The sequence below is a fragment of the Mauremys reevesii genome, linkage group 17, assembly GCF_016161935.1.
Source record: "Mauremys reevesii isolate NIE-2019 linkage group 17, ASM1616193v1, whole genome shotgun sequence".
Lineage (NCBI taxonomy): Eukaryota > Metazoa > Chordata > Testudines > Geoemydidae > Mauremys > Mauremys reevesii.
Window position 1 is genome coordinate 15611544 of NC_052639.1, and position 19140 is coordinate 15630683.

Below are 19140 nucleotides of genomic sequence, written 5' to 3' on the forward strand. Positions count from 1 at the left end.
GATGCTGGAAGGAAATGGAGGGTGAAAGACAGGGAAAGGGGGTAAGGAAAGTAGAGAGAGAGGTGTTGCCGGCCCAAAAAAGGCCTGAGGCAGCAAACAGTGGTTCGTTGCCCGGTGTGCGTCGCACTAATTATCACACCAGGGTGGAGAATGCAGAAAAAGTTTATTTGAGCCCAAGTAAGGTGCCAGGGAGGTATTTACAATCTCAAATCCTGCACACACAGATACAAGCTGTGTGTGTCTTTTTCTCATGACTTCAATAAGGCATTCTCATTACCCCCCACTAGTTTCCTCCCCCCTACTATATAGTACATACAGTGTATAATTAACAATTACATTAAACAGGTTAAATCATTCTTGACAGCAAACAATTTATCTTGTAACTTTTCAAGGCTGTTACCTTGGTTTACTTCTGAATTTATTACCTTGCCTCCCCTCCCCTCTTTCTAAACTAAACAGGAGATAGTAAAAAAGGGGCCCTATCTTCTGGTGTCTTACACTGATAAGAAGCTGTTACACATTCCATTCTCAATACTAGCCTGAGAGTTCAATCAGAGTTTAGACATGGAGGCACTATGGACAAACATAAAATAACTTTGGTCCATTCAGGCCTGGTACAGAAAAGCTTCATTAACACTGTGTTTTCTACCCTCCTAAGTTATCTAGTTATATGACTAATGGCACCATAATATTGAATAAAACTGTTCAATATTATGGAAAGTGATTGTGTTTTCTTAACTCAGTCCCTTTGTTCATGAAAAAAACTAGTTTGAGGCCTTAAATTATTCTTGCAGGTTTTGGACACTCTCTTCTCTGTGTTCTGATTATTACACTATCCTTGAATTGTTTGGAATTCTCACATTGCCTGACTGTAAATATAGCATGTATTTGAAAGCCTGTTCTTTCTGTTCGGTATTTTCTTTTCTCTCTCTTTCTTTCAAGCTGTTTGTTGTTTAAAGGAGCAGCACCTTTTTTTCCTGCATGAGCTCCGGACTGTGTGCTGGGCATCCCAGGTCTGCAGGCTGATGGGATCTCACCAGTCTGTGCTTGTGGCCCTGTGCCAGTCTACCTAGGGAATACCAGCAGCTCTGCCAGTTCTACTGAGCAGCATAGGCCAGTGTGAGTCTGCCATGCCAGGGTCCTCCTTCTCCTCCTGCTCCATCATACAGTCCATCAGGTACCTTTGGTGGGGCAGAAAAGTCCTCTCAAATGTTCACCAGCACTTCAAGGAAGCTCTGTCCTTTTTCTGATGCAGGAGTGAAAGTGCAAGCGAGAGGATTTCTTCAAAAGGTGCCTTCTCCATGTTGCTGGCTCTGGTAGCTTGGCACACACAGACCAAAATCACTCCTCGGCACTCTGTGTTGGCGGGCTGTTCCAACTTCCTGTAACAAGAAGGGTGGGCAGAAAAGTTTCGCTGCACTGTAACATGCTCAAAGGGCCACAGCGGCCACATTTCAGGTCGGAATCTGGGCTAGGGTTGGTTGGACTCAGATCTACATGCTGCAGTGTGGACACCAGAGCCCCAGATTTGAGCCTAGGTTAGAAATGTCTTAATGTAGGGTTAAGAACCAGTATAGATGCTCAAGCCCAGGGTTCTCCGACATGGGCCAGCTGCCTCCAGACCCAAAACCCTTGGGCTTACATTGCAGTGTAGACAAACCCAGAGTGACATACATGCATATCCTCATTAGAGTGCAGTGACACAACCAGTTCAGGAGAAAAAAAATTCCATGACTATCTTCAAAAATCACATCTGGAAAATGAAAGGGAAATAAACAAGGAAATACTTTGATATGCTTTATTTACATAAAGATCCTCTGCCCCAGCCAGAGCCCTCATCCCCCCTGCACCTAATCCTCTGCCCCAGCCTGAGCCCCCACATCATGAACCCCTCATCCTCAGCCCCACAGCCCTCACCTCTGTACTCCCTTTTATCCCCAAACTCTCTCCCAGAGGGTGCCCCCTCCCGTTCCCATACCCCTTCCCAACCCCAAACTCCCTCCCAAAGCCTGCATCCTTCACCCCCTCCTGCACACCCACCCCCTGCCCCAGCCCAGAGCCTGCACCCAGCACCCAAACTCCATCCCAAAGCCTGCACCCTGCACCCCTCCTGCACCCTAATCCCCCGCCCAGGATATGCACCCGACCTCCCAGAACCTCCTCCCAGAGCCTTAGGCAGGTGGGGGCAGAGTTTGGAGGGGTGGAGTTGGGGTGCGGGTTCTGGGCACCACCAAAATTTCTACAAACTTGCCACCCGTGGCCCTAGGAGCACAAGCAGTGACAGTGGTGGGGTGAGTGCTGCTGGGGGGAGCAGGAAAGGGGGGCTCCTCCCCCAGAGCTTGCTGCTGCCGGCAGGGAAAGGGCCGAGGGGAGTCGTCCTCTCTGGCCCCTGTCCCAGAGCAACACCCTGCACCCCAAACTCATCCCCCGCCCGGCCCCCCCCCCCCGCCCCCACCCCAGCCAGAGCTTTCACCCCCACTGCCCCTCTGCCCCCACCACAAACCCTTCATCTCCGGTCCCAACCACAGCCCTCATCCCCCTGCACGCTGACCCTCTCCCCCAGCCCTGAGCCCCTCCCATTCCCAGCCCCAGCCAGAGCCCTCACCCTGAGCCCCTCCCACACTCCAAACCCCTCAGCTTCAGCCACAGTCCTCACCCCTGCACCCCGTCCCTCTGCACCCCTCCCTCCGTACCCCTTCCCACCCCCAAACTCTCTCCCAGAGCCTGCCCCCCATTCCCCTGCCCCAGCCTAGGGCCTGCACCCCAGACCTCCTCCCTCACCCAAACTCCCTCCCAGAGCCGTTGGCAGAGTTTGGGTGGAGCGGGTTCTGGGCACCACCAAAATTTCTACAAACCTGCTCCCCCTCCCCCCTCTCAGGGTTATGACTGATCCAGTGTCAAATCGCTCAGGATTGTCGGGCAGATCCTGCCGGGCGTGTCCCCATCTCACATGTCTCCGATCCTCAGACAGGGCGAGCTGGGGATGAGCCGTGTCTGGATCCAGAGTCACCGTCACTGGGGACAGAGAGAATCGGAGCGTTAGGGGCAGAGCTCAGCCCTGGGGGAGGCGGGGACCATTTCTCACACTCCCCAGCAGCCCTGGTCTGGCTGGGACAGGCCTGGATCCCAGGGAGCTGCCTCTGTCCTGGGCGCCTGACACTGAGCAGAGACGTCACTGCAGTTCTCAGCCTGGGCAATGGGACCCACGTTTGTACATTGCCATGGTTACAGAGGCTGCAGCTCCCTGCTCCCCAGCTGGCTGTAGCTCAGATGGCAGAGTCTGGAGCATAGGTGCCGACTCCGTGGGTGCTCTGAAAAATTGGGCAGCTCCCCACCCCTCTGCCCAGCTCACCTCCACCTCCGCTCCGCCTCCTCCCCTGAGCGCACCGCGTGCCCGCTTCCCCCCCCAGCTCCCAGCACTTGCACCTCTTTCGCTCGGCCAGGAGGGAGGGGGCAGGAGAGGAAGGCAGCAGGCTGGGGTATGTGGGGGGGCGGGGAGGGGTATTTGCTGAGGGGGTCAATTCGGGGCGGGGTGGGGGCTGAGACTTTGGGGACGGGGTTGGATTGGGGGTGGGGAAAGGGTGGAGTCGGGGTGGGGCCAGGGGCATGAGCACCCACCGGCACTGGGGAAGTTGGTGTCTATGGTCTGGAGAGGAAAAGGGTCACAGAGATGAGAGCACCTGGTCTCTGATTTACAACGCCAGCCTGGGGAGCTGCTTCTCTGCCCTGAGTGCCTGGGACCCAGCAGAGATGCCCTGGCAGCTCCTCTCCCCCTGCTGGGACCTGCTGTGAGGGCTGCAGAAACTGCCTCTCTCCCCCCTTCCCTGCTGGGGCTGCTCCTCGGAGGGTGAGAGAGGAGGAACCTGAGGTTGTGCAGAGGGAGTGAGAGGAGGAGGCACCATATATAAACCCTGGGGGAAGCTGCACGCTGAGCCCATCAGTGCAGGTTCTCAGCATTTAGTGTTTGTGTTTCTATTTCTTGGGCGGGTGGGGGGTGTCACAGTCGGTGTTGGGTTGGTTTGTGTCTTTACCTACTTGTTTATAAAACTGTCTTCATGCATTTTTTTTCTCTGAAGTGAAAAGCTTAATCCTTTCTCAATAAGCTGGCCAAATGCTTCACTGATACAACTCAGAAGCAAACAGTGAAATACAAGTACAGAGCCAATATTCATAACTTCAAATACAAGAATGATACACACAGCATAAGCATAACCAGCAAATGACAACCTGTTCATAGACACCTCACTTCACCATCTTTGTACAAGATTTGTTGCAACTATATGACAGTGGTTGCAATAATGGTCTATATGGTCATAGTTCAATTAGGTAAGGTCACACCCCATCTGCTCTCAATGGACTTGCCTGGGAACGTTCCATCTGGAGTCTAGGTCGTGGCTTCTGCTGTGACTAAGCGAAATCAGGCATGGACGTGGGACGTGCCCATGTGACTCAAACACCATCTCGTTACCTGTCATTTCCACTCTCTCCACTGAGGGCTTTGTTTGAAACAATGGGGGTTTCCATCCACAAGCTATAAAAAGCCCTGGACACATCTCCATTTGGCCTCTTTCCTGCTCAGACCTCTTGATGATGACCTTATACTAATGGGAGCGTTCTAACCAAAGGACTGAGGACCTTCCAATGATTCAGAAGCAACCAGAGACTTAAAAAGCCAACAGTTTATTCCATCACTGCTACAAGCGTGATTCAAGAACTTTGCAATTCTTGTATGTATTTGATTCCTTCAACCAATTTTAACCTTCCTTCCTTCCTTTCCAGAAATAAACCTTTATATTTTAGATACTAAAGGGCTGGCAACAGCATGATTACTGGGCTCAGATCTGAGTTGTATATTATTGACCTGGGTATGTGGCTGGTCCTTTCAGATCAGAAGAACCCTTTCGGTTGATGAAATTGGATTCCAATAACCACTCATCAGTAATTTCAGTGGTTTTGGTGGCGATATAAAGCCTGGAATGACTAAGGAGGCTGCTTTTCTGACTTCTCGTTAGCAAGTGTGGTGAAACAGAAGTTAACTTTTGTTGCTGGGTTGATTTATCTTATGGGAGCAAAATCACCATTTTGGGGGTATGTCTGCCCCATTTCTCAGCACTTTGGCCTGAATTTGGTATTCTCAGTTGTGACCCACTAGGGCACAGTGAGAGGTGGCTTTTGCTCCTCTGCCTACTGCTAATGACAGTGAAGCTGCAAGACAAAGTCAACAGCAGAGCCAGAGCCAGAAGCTGCATCTTCTATCTTTGCTGTTCTCGTCTTTCCCCGTTTGGGTGCGTTTGCCTTATCTTGCCACCTAGGAAATGGGATTGGACTTTAACAAGAGACACCACAACAGTGACAGCTCCAGCCCATCTCAGCTAATCTCTCTGATCTCCCCAGGACAGCTGTTACCTTCTTCAAAACCACCCAAGAGACCATCACAGAAGGAACTTTCCTTCTAAAAACTCTCCCAGCTGAAGAGAAAGGGCACAGGGGATGCTGTTAAAGACAAGCCTTACTGACTCCTTTACATTTCCATTGCTTTAACTCTGTCTCTGTTTCTCTCTGTGTTTCAGTAACACACTAGCAGGGATGTGAGAGGTGTGTTTGCCATGGGACTAAGCGGGCTGAAGTCTCTCTCTACCAAACCGCCAGCCTTGTTTCCCCCGTTCAGTGTTGGACGGTGACAAGGGCACGTTAACACCTTTCACTCTTTCGGGGACCTTGAGCCTGTTTAAATGACCACAGAAGTTCCTGCCCCCTGTGTGAGTGGCATGGGGGACTGAGCGTCTTTTCTCCTTTCTCCCCTCTAGGATGCCAGAAGCCCCATAGATGGGGCGTGGCTCCTCCCCCTGCACACGCCATTAGTCTGGCCACAGGCTGAGACAACACAACTGTCCCAGGGCACAACTGCAACGTGGTGAAGGTGACATGTGGGTCGCAATCTCCTTTGGTTTATTACAAACCCGGGTTTCTGCATTTCCTACAAAACTAAATCTGTTTTCTAAATCGCTTCTCTGCTCAGGCTGCTGCTACGCACAAATGTGTCGGTAGAACGTATGTCGCTCAGGGGTGTGAATGAGCCACCCCGCGAGTGACACAGTTACACTGACCCAAGCGCCGGTGTGGGCAGGGCTATGTCGCTGGGAGAGCTTCTCCTGCCAACATGGCTACGGCTCTCGCTGGGGGTAGCGAATCTCAGCGGCTACACTCAAGAGCTAACGGCGGGGCCGCTGCACAGTGCCAGCGTGAGCTCCCAGAGCAGCCACCACCTCAGGGCAGGGACGATGGCCTGACTGGGGACACAGTACGGGCCTGTCACCTCCAGGGCACTGGGTTCTCTTCTGCCCCCGGCAGGAGTGAACAAACGTCTGTATGACGTGGTGACCGTTCACGGACCGGTGAGGAATGAGCTGGTGTGAGGGGAGCTGATCTCAGTCCAGTGGCAGGTGGGCAGATGGCCACAGAACAATGACCAGCAGGAACACTGGAATCTATTGGCCATCAAAGCATGGAGGCCGAGGAGTGAATTGCCCACGGGACCGAACTCATCCTGTCCCCAGAGCTGGTCTCCGTAAATCGGGGTGAAGCACATTGACGGGACACCTCGGGGAAGCTTGCACAGCCATTGCTGGGGCTGCAGCTATTCTGTGGCTGGATACACAGAGACTCATTCTCCAGTCCCTCAATTCAGCATTTCTCACGGGCAAGAAATTCAGAGTAAAATACGACAATAAAATATGATAATGATTAATGGGGAAAAACCTGTTTCTTTCTAGGTGTGAAACAGGGAAGTTCCAGCAGCTGGAGGACACGTCTCCTGATCTGGAAATCAGTCTTGGTTATTGGTGCCAAGAAAGCCAGTGCTCTGAAGGAGACTGAGGAAAATCAAAGGTACCGAGAAGGGAGTTAGGGGTAAACGTTTCGGACTTCCGGAAGTGACGGGCTCTGACCAATTAGTGGCAATAGATACTAACATAGAACTGAAACAAATCAGAGTGAACCAATAAATTATCATTCCTGACTCAGGGGAAAAGGCTGGGTGGGGCCATGTGCCAAGGCAACAGCAAACGGTTCATAATCTGTAGTCATTTGAATGTGATTCATTTTTCCACTAACAAGTTTCTCTGAAGTGGTGAGAAATCCAGGGTCGGGGAAGGAGCCGTGGCCCATTCTCCTGTCGGACAGTCCAGTCGTGGCTTAGTCCTGTTTATAGATGGAGAAAAGAGTCCAGTACAAACAGTTTAATCCAGCGAGAAAGTCAGTCCATTGGCGGATAGAGCCGGGAGCTGGTGGGGGGCAGAGCTGGATTCTACCTCACTGTCTGACCTTGGTCAGGTCAGGTCACCTCTCCCTGTCTCGGTCGTTACAGTGTGGAGAGGAACAACGACAGACCCCACAGGAGGGTGCTGGTTTGGTGCTTAACCACACGGCGAAGGAACGAGAGCCCCAAATTCCCCCTGGTGCTTTGGGAGCCGGGTTTGCTGTTTGAATTCTGCAGTTCAGATGACGTCAGGCCTGGGCGTTTCTCTGGCCTTAGGGGCCTGCTTTGCTCACAGCTGTGATGGCTGAGTAGCTAAGGTGTTAGACTCAAAATCCAAGAGGGTTTCCCTGCGCAGGTTCAAATCCTGCTCACAGCAAGGCCAGTGTTTTAGCCACAGCCCGTCTAAGAGGCCAGGGGCAGCTGAGTCTCCCCCAAACGGCCGCCCATGCAGGGGGGAACACTGGGGATGTGGGGCAGGTCACCCCGTCATGGGCCCATTGTCATCTTTCGAGTGCTGGAAGCCAAGCTCCAGAGAAGTGGGGGCTCCGCCTGCACCCGGCTCCGCTCTGCCTCTTAACCCGATGCCCTGCTCTGCCTCCTCCCATCCCCCCTCCGCCTCTTCCCCCAAGGCCTGCGCCCCACCCCCGCTGGGCCTTTTCCCCTGAGCCCCCTCCCTCTCTCTGCCTCTTCCTGCCCCTGCTGCGCCTCCTGCCCCAAGGACCCTCCCCACCCCCCGCTCACCTAAGGCAGGAAAAAGCGATGGGTGCCTGGCCCCATGGCAGCCCCCCTTAGGGGAAAGGGGCAGAGAGGAGAAAGCAGCAGGTGAGTGGCGTCTTAGATCATAGAACTGGAAGGGACCTCAGCTAATCCAACCCCCTGCTCAGAGCAGGACCAATCCCCAGACAGATTTTTACCCCAGTTCCCCAACCGACCACCTCAAGTTGAATTCCCAACCGTGGGTTTAGCAGGCCAATGCTCAAACCACTGAGCTGTCCTCTTGGGGAAGTGAGGGGCAGGTAGGGGTCTGGGGAGGGCGGAGGGCAGTGAACAGCATGTGGGTGGGGCCTCGGGGGCAGAGGATGAGCAGGGGCCGGGCCTCTGTGGCCGGGCCATGGTCGGGGCCCCGGTGGCCCCCAACTACAGGGGTCACTCATCTGAAACCCAGGATGAAGTGACATGGGCCTGAGTCTTGTTGGGGCTGAGGCTACATCACACCTTTACCTTCGGGGCTCTACCGCGGCATAAAGCCCCCAGACACGGCCAGAGACAGGGCAAGGGGCCTCAGCACGGGAGAGAGTCAGGCCCAGAGTTAGACGAGGGGGGCAGAGAATAGTCTTCATTCTGGTTAGTTACACGGCACCCTTGCTAGAAATCCTTTCTGTATTTTCTCCAGGTCACTCCCTGACACTGTAGTGCTGCCCCGTTCCCCCGTTTGTGCCATTGAATTGTCAGGTTCTGTCAAATAATAGCAGCAATCCAGCCATAAACACAACAGCCTGAAATCTCAGCTCTCCCCCTCCTCGCTAAAGAGAGAGGAGACCCAGGCAGCCAGTTTCTCTGGGACAGAAGACAAAGGACAGAGGCTTGTGGGAAGATGAGATCGGATGCTTGGCTGGAAAGAGGGGGCGTCTGGACTGGGGAGAGAAAACAGCCAGAGCCCACATGGATGCAGGAGAGACCTAGCTGGACTGTGCAGAGGGAGGTTAGGCCTGAGGCCCTGAGAGTTTCCTGTGCTATGTTCAGATGCTCAATAAACCCCTCTCTTACACTGGCTGAGCATCACTGCAGTCTAGAGATCGGGGCTGCATTCTTCCTCTGGGAGTAGAGGCCCCAGGGTCCAGAGGAGGAGGACTCCTGAGGGCCCATGGCAGACAGGCATGCTCAGGTCTCAGAGAAGTGCCTTTCACGGAGGCAGAGGGCCTTTACCCTCGAGAGAGAGTGAATCTCCAGGAAGGGCTGTCACACTGAAGGGGGTTCCTTCCAAGGACTGTACGGGGCTGAGAGACTGCACAAGTCCTGGGAGGCAGTGACACCATCCATGAATAGATAAACAGAGGCTGGAAAGGGAGGTGATTCAGCTGTAGTGAGACTGATACTGGAACACTGCATCCCGTTCTGGTGTCCACGTTTCAAAAATAACGTTTTAAAAACTGGAGAGGGATGGAGAAGATGTCTTATAAGGAGGCATTGAAAAGCTCAATCTGTTTAGAGGTGAGCTGATTGCAGTGTGCAAGTGCCTTCGCGAGAGAAAACACCAAGTATTTAAAGGGCTCTTTAGTCTTGCAAAGAAAGGCATAACAAGAACCAATGGCTGGAAGCAGAAATCAGAAAAATTCTCATTGTAGCAAGGCAAGATTTGTAAGAGGGAGGGTGATTCATCACTGGAACAAGCTGCCAAGAGAAGTGATGGATTCTGCATCTCTTGATGTCTTCCAATGAAGACTAGAGGCCTTTGGGAAGGTGCTTTAGTCAAAAAGAAGCTATTGTGATACACAGATGGGCTAGGATATGCAGGGAGTCAGATTAGATGCTCTAATGGTTCCTTCTGGCCTTAAGGTTACTAATTTATGAAAAACTGATGTTTTATTGTGTAGCGGCTCCATCCACAGACTGAACAGTCATTGAGTGCGGTGATTCAGGGGAAACAACTCAAACACCCAACGAGACTGGCCAGGGGCAGGACATCAGCTTTGAGGGGAGGGTGGGTGTGGCAGTGACATCACAAAGGCATTTTGCAGGAACTCGGCCTATTGGGCAAGGTGGTGGGGAGGGTGACCTCACAGAGACCCGACATCAGCCGGGCAGGACCAAGGTGCAGGGCCAGGCCTGTCTCTGAGACCCCCCGGCTTTGCTGCCGCAAGTCTCCTTCGCGAGGTCTCTCCTGGAGGGCTGAGAGAGAATTAGGATTCACGGCTGTGAGCATGAGGAGGAACCTCTGTGGAGTTTTCTCCTTTCCTGCCACTGACTGTGCCGAAAACAAACTTCCCTTTGAGAAGGTAAGAGGCTGAGAGAGGTTTGGAACCTGTTCAGTCTGATCCACCTGGCGCAGGCAGCATTCTAGGCCCAGGAAACACTGGCTTCAGGTGGCAGAATTTGATTTCCTACCTAGGGTTTGATGGTTGGAATCCCTGGGGACATTGGGGTTTGTCCTTTTTGGTTTCCCTTTTCCTCTTTCCTCCCTCCTTTCTCTTGCTTCTTTTCCCCCTTTCCCCTGCTTCTCTCCCTCTACCAAGGAGGGGTGTGTGGAGTGCGGGCAGGGCAGGGGTATTGCTCTCATTGTGGGAGGTCCTCACCAAGAGGTGGGGATGGATCTGCGAGTGATCTCCTCTGATGGTGACCTGGGCCGTCCTTTGGGACATCTGGTGAGACCCCTCAGCCTCCCGCCCCTCAGAGTCTCAGTGCTGATTGGCCGAGCAGGGGGCTATCGACAGCGAGGAGACTCAGGTCCTTTTGGTCTTTTTTCATATCAGGCAAAGAAGTCACAACCAATCCAATGTACGGGATTAATCTTGCTGCTTCTCTCCATTAATTGTCTCTTGGCAGTTCATGATTTCCTCTAATGTTCTAAGTTTTCTAAAATACTTGCTGAATAATTATTATGAACCACTGTTGGTCTGTAGCTCACTTGAGAGCACTTTATTCTGATCAGTCAATGTATGAAATTCAAGATGTGACAGGTAGGTTGAAAGTCAGGAGCAGTGTTTCCTCTAATTTGTTATGTCCGTGTGCGGAATGAATTGTGTTGTGCGCACCAATATGGAGGTGAGGTGTGACACTCTCCTGTATATTGGTGCACGTTACAAAATTCATTCTGCACATGGACGGTGTGTGGCAACGCTGCTGCCGGCTCCAGGCCCCGCACAGGACCATGGTGGCGCAGCTGGGACAGCGGCAGCACTACCAGCCCTGCTCTGCGGACTCCTGGCATCGCTCAGGGGTGGGGCACGGGCAGAAGGAGGCAGGACCTTGGGGGAAGGGGGGTGGGATAGGACCTGGGCCGCACCCCCCTAGGGATGGCCTTGGTGGCAATATCAGGCCCACCCCCGTGGCAGGGCCAGGCTAGAACCAGCTAAGGCCGGAGATGGGGGGAAAAACTGCACTGGCAGGAGCCCCTCCCTGGCCACTGCCTGCGTGGTGCTAAAGATGGAGCTATGCAGCTTACAGAAATATTTTTTTTGGGAGGGAGTGGGGGTGGCAAAGGGGGATTTGAACCCTGGTCTCCCACATCCTGGTCAAATACTTTAAATGCTGTAAGAGAGCCAGCAGCACCGTGACCTCTTCCTGCTCTGGTGGATTGTTTTGTACCGAATGGCCTAAGCACCTAACCCCAGGTGAGGGGCTCCCAAGCAGACCAAGGTCCCTCTCTCCAAGCCAGACCTGGATGCCTAAGCTCCAGAGAAGGGTGGGGCTCAGGACACACCCCTCATCAGCATTTCCCATTGGGGTGGAGATGCCCAGCATGCTGGGTTTTGTGGGTCCTACTTTCAGGCACCTCCTTCTTCCCATTGATTGTACAGGAGCCTGGGTGCCTAACTCAGGCTTTGTGGATTCTAGTGACTTTTAGCTGCCTAAAAGTTTGGTGCTGTGAGGTTCCTTTGTGGATCCAGGCCTTAGTTCTTTTACTCCGTAGCTGGGGTGAGTGAGTTTCACCCCAGCTGCCAGGAGCTGCATCACTGCCTAGGACAGGGGTCGGCAACCTTTCAGCAGTGGTGTGCTGAGTCTTCGTGTATACACTCTAATTTAAGGCTTCGCGTGCCGGTAATACGTTTTAGAAGGTCTCTCTGTAAGTCTGTAATATAGAACCAAACTACTGTTATATGTAAAGTAAACAAAGTTTTCAAAATGTTTCAGAAGCTTTATTTAAAATTAAATTAAAATGCAGATCTTATTAGTTTAGTGTGACCCTTGCCCTTGCTTTTCCTTGCTGAGTTTTCCAATGTCTGGCACGGATTTGGATACTTTAAGCTGCGCACAAGCTTCTGAGAGATCACTTGTTAACCGGCTCTGAGGGGGACAGAGGACAGATTTCATGTGTGAAAATACCTGTTCACACAGGTACGTGGATCCAAATGCTGAAAGCATTGCAAACGCAATTTTCTTCAAACAGTTAAATTTCACAGGCAGTGACGTCCAGCAGGTCAGAATAGAGGCCCCATGATCTCTCTCGGTAGCTTCAAGTGCACTCCCCAGATCCACAAACTTTGATGTCCACAATTCTGAGCTTTTTAACTGAATGAGCTGCATTTTGAAATCTTCAGCACCCATCCACTGAAATACAGACAAATCCAAGTCGCTTTCGTTGAACTTTTCAGATTTAATTAGAAAAGAAAGCATTGGGCCAAATCGCTTGAAATCGGTCAGAAAATTCTGATTCCAATTTTTGCATGTACTTTCAATCTCATTGACACTGACAGTGCAACGTGTCAATAGCTCTTTTATGAGTTGGAAGTAGCGGAAAGTAGAAGTTTGAATATCCTTGGAAAAAACTGCTAGTTTCACAACAAATGCTTTCCAGGCTTCATAAAGATCCAGAATTGTTTGCCCTGCACCCTGGAGACAGAGGTTGCCTTCGTTTAGGTGAGCGGTGATATCGGTTAGAAACATGAGCTTACGCAGCCATTTGTCATCCAGTTCGGGGTAGTTTTGTTCTTTTTCTGACAAAAAGACCATGATTGCATCAAAACAGTTTACACAGCCCACCAAAACCTTGCCACGACTTAGCCACCGAATGTTGCTGGGAAGAGGGAATTCGTTATAAGCACTGTCCATCTCTTCTAGCAGTGCTTGAAATTGTCTGTGAGTCAAAGCAGATTGAGCAACAAGAAATTCACAATTCGCACCACTGTATTCGTCACATTATTAAGTTCTGAATTAGAAATTTTAGCACACAGGTTTTCTTGATGGATGATACAGTGCAATTTGACTGTCAGACGGCCAATTTGATCTTCAAGTAACTTTACAAATCCCTTCTGTTTTCCGACCATGGCAGGAGCACCATCTGTTGTCACACAGAATATTTTTCTGATGTCAACTCCTCGTTCTTTCAAAACTTTCCAGTATATCTTCCGCCTTTGTTGTGCCACTCCACACAGGGGTTTTAGGCAACAAAGTTCCTCTTGGATTTCATCGGAAGCACAACTGCCGAACGTCGTTTATATCCACGCTCTCATCAACTGCCACACTAAACACTGCTGTGTCTTTCAATGCAGTCGTCTGCTTTTCCTTAATGTTTTCTGCGATTTCACTTCTGCGTCTCTCAACCGTTAAGAACATAAGAACATAAGAAAGGCCGTACCGGGTCAGACCAAAGGTCCATCTAGCCCAGTATCTGTCTACCGACAGTGGCCAATGCCAGGTGCCCCTGAGGGAGTGAACCTAACAGGCAATGATCAAGTGATCTCTCTCCTGCCATCCATCTCCATCCTCTGACGAACAGAGGCTAGGGACACCATTCTTACCCATCCTGGCTAATAGCCATTTATGGACTTAGCCACCATGAATTTATCCAGTCCCCTTTTAAACATTGTTATAGTCCTAGCCTTCACAACCTCCTCAGGTAAGGAGTCCTAGCCTCTTTAATCTTTCCTCATATGGGACCCTCTCTAAACCCCTAATCATTTTAGTTGCTCTTTTCTGAACCTTTTCTAGTGCTAGAATATCTTTTTTGAGGTGAGGAGACCACATCTGTACACAGAGATGTACACATCTGTACTCTGCCGTTCTGGCAGAGATGGGCTCAGCTCGCCCCCGCTCTGGGGTTTCAGCCGCTGGCTCCTGCCAGCTGGGGTCTCAGCCCCCTGCCAGCCTGAGGTTCCTTCCCCCAGGCCAGCAGCGGGTGCTGAGTGGGGCTGCGGCAGGGGCCAGCAGCGGGAACCCCAGAGTGGCGGCAAGGGGCCATCAAAAATTGGCTCGCGTGCCGTAGGTTGCTGACCCCTGGCCTAGAGTCTCGCTCCAGTTCAACAAGTGCTGGGGCCAGGCTGGAAAGTGACTCTGCAGCAATGGCTCCTGCTCTGCCCCTGAGTGTCTGCGCGGCGCAGAGCTGCTGCCCCAGCGCCCCCAGGCTCCCCCCGTTAGCAGGGGCTGTAGCTGCTGGGAGAAGCGCCCGGGAATGCAGGACAGTGAGCAGCTCCTCATGCAGGAGGGGGGGGAGAGCCTGGAAGGGGCAGCTGGAGCAATCAGTGCGGAGGGAGGGGCCGGGCACCCAGCCTTGCCCTGCAGGCCCCCCCCACCCCCGGGGCAGACTGACTTGCCTGGGAGAGGGGAGGGGCAGGGAGAGTGTCGTGAGTGGGGGTGGCTCCCCTCCTGCCCAGCAGAGGGAGCGCCCTCGCAGGCACCCAAGTGGGCGGAGCCACCCCCACCAGTCCCCGCCCCCCGGAAGTCAAGGGGCGGGACAGGAAGTAGAAATGCCGGCCGCCAGCGCTCAGTCCGGGCCCAGCCGCCGCCGGGAGCAGACGTGCCGGCGGGAGCTCCTGACTGGGAACCCTCCAGGGCCCGAGGCAGCTGCCCGGACTGGCCAGAGCTTCCCCGCGCCCGCTACGAGGAGGAGCCGCCGGAGCCTCCCCGCCCCTGCTGTTCCCCGGAGGAGCCGCCCGAGCCCGCCTGGCCGGGCTTCCCCGAGAGCTGCGGACCTGCCACAAGCCCTGGTCCCCAGGAGCCCGTGCTGGTGGACTGGCCTGGGACCGATGCCACGGCCGAGCTAGGCCCTGAGGGGAGGAGTAGCCGGGGTAGCCGACCCTGTCAGGCTGCAGGCGCAGGCAGGCCCATGTCCGTGTGTTGCGGTCTGGACCCCACTGACCAGCGGCGGTGAGAGCTGCTGCCTAGGGCCCCGGGCTGGGACACAGGGGAGTGGGTGGGCCTGTGTCCCCCCTGCCACCCCACGCACGGGGGGCAGTTTTCCCCCTCACCCAACGCTCCGGTCTAGGGACCTGGGCCTATAGAGCTACAGTTTATTTGCCGCTCAGCCCCTGCCACAAAGGGCCTGGGCTCTCTGACCTGTTTATTTGCCGCTCAGCCCCTGCCACAAAGGGCCTGGGCTCTCTGACCTGTTTATTTGCCGCTCAGCCCCTGCCACACAGGGCCTGGGCTCTCTGACCTGTTTATTTGCCGCTCAGCCCCTGCCACAAAGGGCCTGGGCTCTCTGACCTGTTTATTTGCCGCTCAGCCCCTGCCACAAAGGGCCTGGGCTCTCTGACCTGTTTATTTGCTGCTCAGCCCCTGCCACAAAGGGCCTGAGCTCCGCGTACTGTATTTCAGCTCAGCCCCTGCACCAGAGGGCCTGAGCTTCCTAAACATTGTTTACTGTTGTTCAGCTGAGTCACAAGGCGTGTCTGCCTTCTCTCCATGGGTCAGTTGTGTAGCTGATGGTCCTTAATGGGCCATCAAGCAGGCTAAGCAGATCTAACACCAGCTTGTCTGGGATATCACCCAGAAGCACATCACCAACTTGAAATACAGACAGTATAGAGCCAATATACATAACTTCAACTAAAAGTGATACATGCACACAGACAGCATAATCATAACCAGCAACCCATAACCTGGTCTTAGACGCCTTATATGACCCCCTTTACCTAAGATTTGGTGCCACTACAGGACCTTGGTTGCAACCCATGTTCTATATGGTCCCAATTTATATCAATAACGTCACAGAGGGACAAGGAGCTCTCCCCTTCTCTCTGTTCCCTGCAGCCTCCTGGCCAGGGTGGGGTGGGATTCTGCTCCTCTGTCCCTCCCAGACCCATCCTACTGTGCTTCTTCCCCCATGAATGGTGGGGCTGTGGCTGGGGCAGCAGGCACTGAGTGGGGGGCACCTGTTATTTCAGGGGCCGGTGAGCTTCGAGGAGGTGGCTGTGTATTTCCCCACGGGGCAGGGGGCTCTGCTGGACCCCGCTCAGAGAGCCCTCTACAGGGACGTCCTGCAGGAGAACTATGGGACTGTACTTGGCATTGTATGATGGAGGGGCTAGCCCTCAACTAAGTAGCACTCGATAGGCAAGGGACATGGGTCCCAACCCCCCTTCCCCCAGCCAATGAATTGAGAGAGGCTGAGGATAGATATTTGTGTCTGGTATCATGGGCCCCTTCTGAGAGCCCTAAACACGACTTTTACTCCTCTTCTCTCCAGCATGCCATAGTAGAGTGAATTGTGACTACTGAGCTAAAGTGACTGATACTTGCTTTCAGCCTTAGACCTACTTTGCGCTAGTGCTGCACTAGTGCTGAGGCTCCCTCGCTAACAGCTAAATTCACTGAGAGCTGAGGTCACTAAAGAGCTGAGATCACTGAGAACTGTGTTAAGTGGGGGGAGGCTGGAAGACAAGTTGGTGAGTGGCTTGCACAGAGGGTTGGAGAGCAGAGACGCATGGCGAATAGAGTAGATAGTGGAGAGCCTTGGAGAGTGGCGCGGATAGCAGGGTGGCTGGCGGAGAGGAGAGGAAAGGAGAGTGGCTGGCGGAGAGGAGCGGATAGCAGGGTGGCTGGCGGAGAGGAGCGGATAGCAGGGTGGCTGGCGGAGAGGAGCGGATAGCAGAGTGGCTGGCGGAGAGGAGCGGATAGCAGGGTGGCTGGCGGAGAGGAGCGGATAGCAGGGTGGCTGGCAGAGAGGAGCGGATAGCAGGGTGGCTGGCGGAGAGGAGCGGATAGAAGGGTGGCTGGCGGAGGAGAGCGGATAGCAGGGTGGCTGGCGGAGAGGAGCGGATAGCAGGGTGGCTGGCGGAGAGGAGCGGATAGCAGGGTGGCTGGCGGAGAGGAGCGGATAGCAGGGTGGCTGGCGGAGAGGAGCGGATAGCAGGGTGGCTGACTCAGAGGAGCGGATAGCAGGGTGGCTGACTCAGAGGAGCGGATTGCAGGGTGGCTGGCGGAGGAGAGCGGATAGCAGAGTGGGTGACACAGAGGAGCGGATAACAGAGTGGCTGACTCAGAGGAGCGGATAGCAGAGTGGCTGACTCAGAGGAGCGGATAGCAGGGTGGCTGATGGAGAGAAGCGGATAGATAGCAGGGTGGCTGGCGGAGAGGAGCGGATAGCAGGGTGGCTGGCGGAGAGGAGCGGATAGCAGGATGGCTGACGGAGAGGAGCGGATAGCAGGGTGGCTGACGGAGAGGAGCGGATAGCAGGGTGGCTGGCGGAGAGGAGCGGACAGCAGGGTGGCTGGAGGAGAGAAGCGGATAGCAGGGTGGCTGGCGGAGAGGAGCGGATAGCAGGGTGGCTGGCAGGGAGGGGCGGATAGCAGGGTGGCTGGCGGACAGGAGCGGATAGCAGAGTGGCTGGCGGAGAGGAGCGGATAGCAGAGTGGCTGACTCAGAGGAGCGGATAGCAGGGTGGCTGGCGGAGAGGAGCGGATAGCAGGGTGGCTGGCGGAGAGGAGCGGATAGCAGGGTGGCTGGCGGAGAGGAGCGGATAGCAGAGTGGGTGACAAAGAGGGGCGGATAGCAGGGTGGCTGGCGGAGACGAGCGGATATCAGGGTGGCTGGCGGAAACGAGCGGATAGCAGGGTGGCTGGCGGAGACGAGCGGATAGCAGAGTGGCTGACTAAGAGGAGCGGATATCAGGGTGGCTGGCGGAGAGGAGCGGATAGCAGGGTGGCTGGCGGAGAGGAGCGGATAGCAGGGTGGCTGGCGGAGAGGAGGCGATAGCAGGGTGGCTGGCGGAGAGGAGCGGATAGCAGGGTGGCTGGCGGAGAGGGGCGGATAGCAGGGTGGCTGGCGGAGAGCGGCGGATAGCAGGGTGGCTGGCTGAGGAGCGGATAGCAGGGTGGCTGGCGGAGAGGAGCAGATAGCAGGGTGGCTGGCGGAGAGGAGGCGGATAGCAGGGTGGCTGGCGGAGGAGGCGGATAGTAGGGTGGCTGGCGGAGAGGAGCGGATAGCAGGGTGGCTGGCGGAGAGGCGGATAGCAGGGTGGCTGGCGGAGGAGCGGATAGCAGGGTGGCTGGCGGAGAGGAGCGGATAGCAGGGTGGCTGGCGGAGAGGAGCGGATAGCAGGGTGGCTGGCGGAGAGGAGCGGATAGCAGGGTGGCTGGCGGAGAGGAGGGGATAGCAGGGTGGCTGGCGGAGAGGAGCGGATAGCAGGGTGGCTGGCGGAGAGGAGCGGATAGATAGCAGGGTGGCTGGCGGAGAGGAGCGGATAGCAGGGTGGCTGGCGGAGAGGAGCGGATAGCAGGGTGGCTGGCGGAGAGGAGCGGATAGCAGGGTGGCTGGCGGAGAGGAGCGGATAGCAGGGTGGCTGGCGCGGAGGAGCGGATAGGAGGGTGGGTGACGCGGAGGAGGGGATAGCAGGGTGGCTGACGGAGAGGAGGGGATAGCAGGGTGGCTGGCGGAGAGGAGGGGATAGCAGGGTGGCTGGCGGAGAGGAGCGGATAGCAGAGTGGCTGACTCAGAGGAGCGGATAGCAGGGTGGCTGGCGGTGAGGAGCGGATAGCAGGGTGGCTGGCGGAGAGGAGCGGATAGCAGGGTGGCTGACTCAGAGGAGCGGATAGCAGGGTGGCTGGCGGAGAGGAGCGGATAGCAGGGTGGCTGGCGGAGGGGGGGGGGTAGCGGGGTGGCTGGCGGAGAGGAGGCGGATAGCAGGGTGGCTGGCGGAGAGGAGGCGGATAGCAGGGTGGCTGGCGGAGAGGCGGATAGCAGGGTGTCTGGGGGAGAGGAGCGGCTAGAAGGGTGGCTGTCGTAGACGAGCTGATAGCAGGGTGGCTGGCGGAGAGGAGCGGATAGCAGGGTGGCTGGCGGAGAGGAGCGGATAGCAGGGTGGCTGGCGGAGGAGAGCGGATAGCAGGGTGGCTGGCGGAGAGGAGCGGATAGCAGGGTGGCTGGCGGAGAGGAGCGGATAGCAGGGTGGCTGGCGGAGAGGAGCGGATAGCAGCGTGGCTGGCGGAGGAGAGCGGATAGCAGGG

General features: G+C 54.9%; 1 protein-coding gene, 1 long non-coding RNA gene and 1 other non-coding gene across 5 annotated transcripts in view; 2 read left to right on the forward strand and 1 right to left on the reverse strand.

Moving 5' to 3' along the window:
- Positions 1-19140, forward strand: part of LOC120384921 (maestro heat-like repeat family member 5) — a 924418-nt gene that overhangs the window by 547459 nt on the left and 357819 nt on the right. The gene's annotated exons all lie outside the window — the stretch shown is intronic.
- Positions 710-3412, reverse strand: LOC120384927. The gene is made up of 3 exons (XR_005589174.1): positions 3353-3412; positions 2856-3015; positions 710-1753 (listed from the first exon to the last, which is right to left on the reverse strand). It is a non-coding gene; the product is annotated as an uncharacterized LOC120384927 (long non-coding RNA).
- Positions 7553-7634, forward strand: TRNAL-CAA. Its single transcript has one exon. It is a non-coding gene; the product is annotated as a tRNA-Leu (tRNA).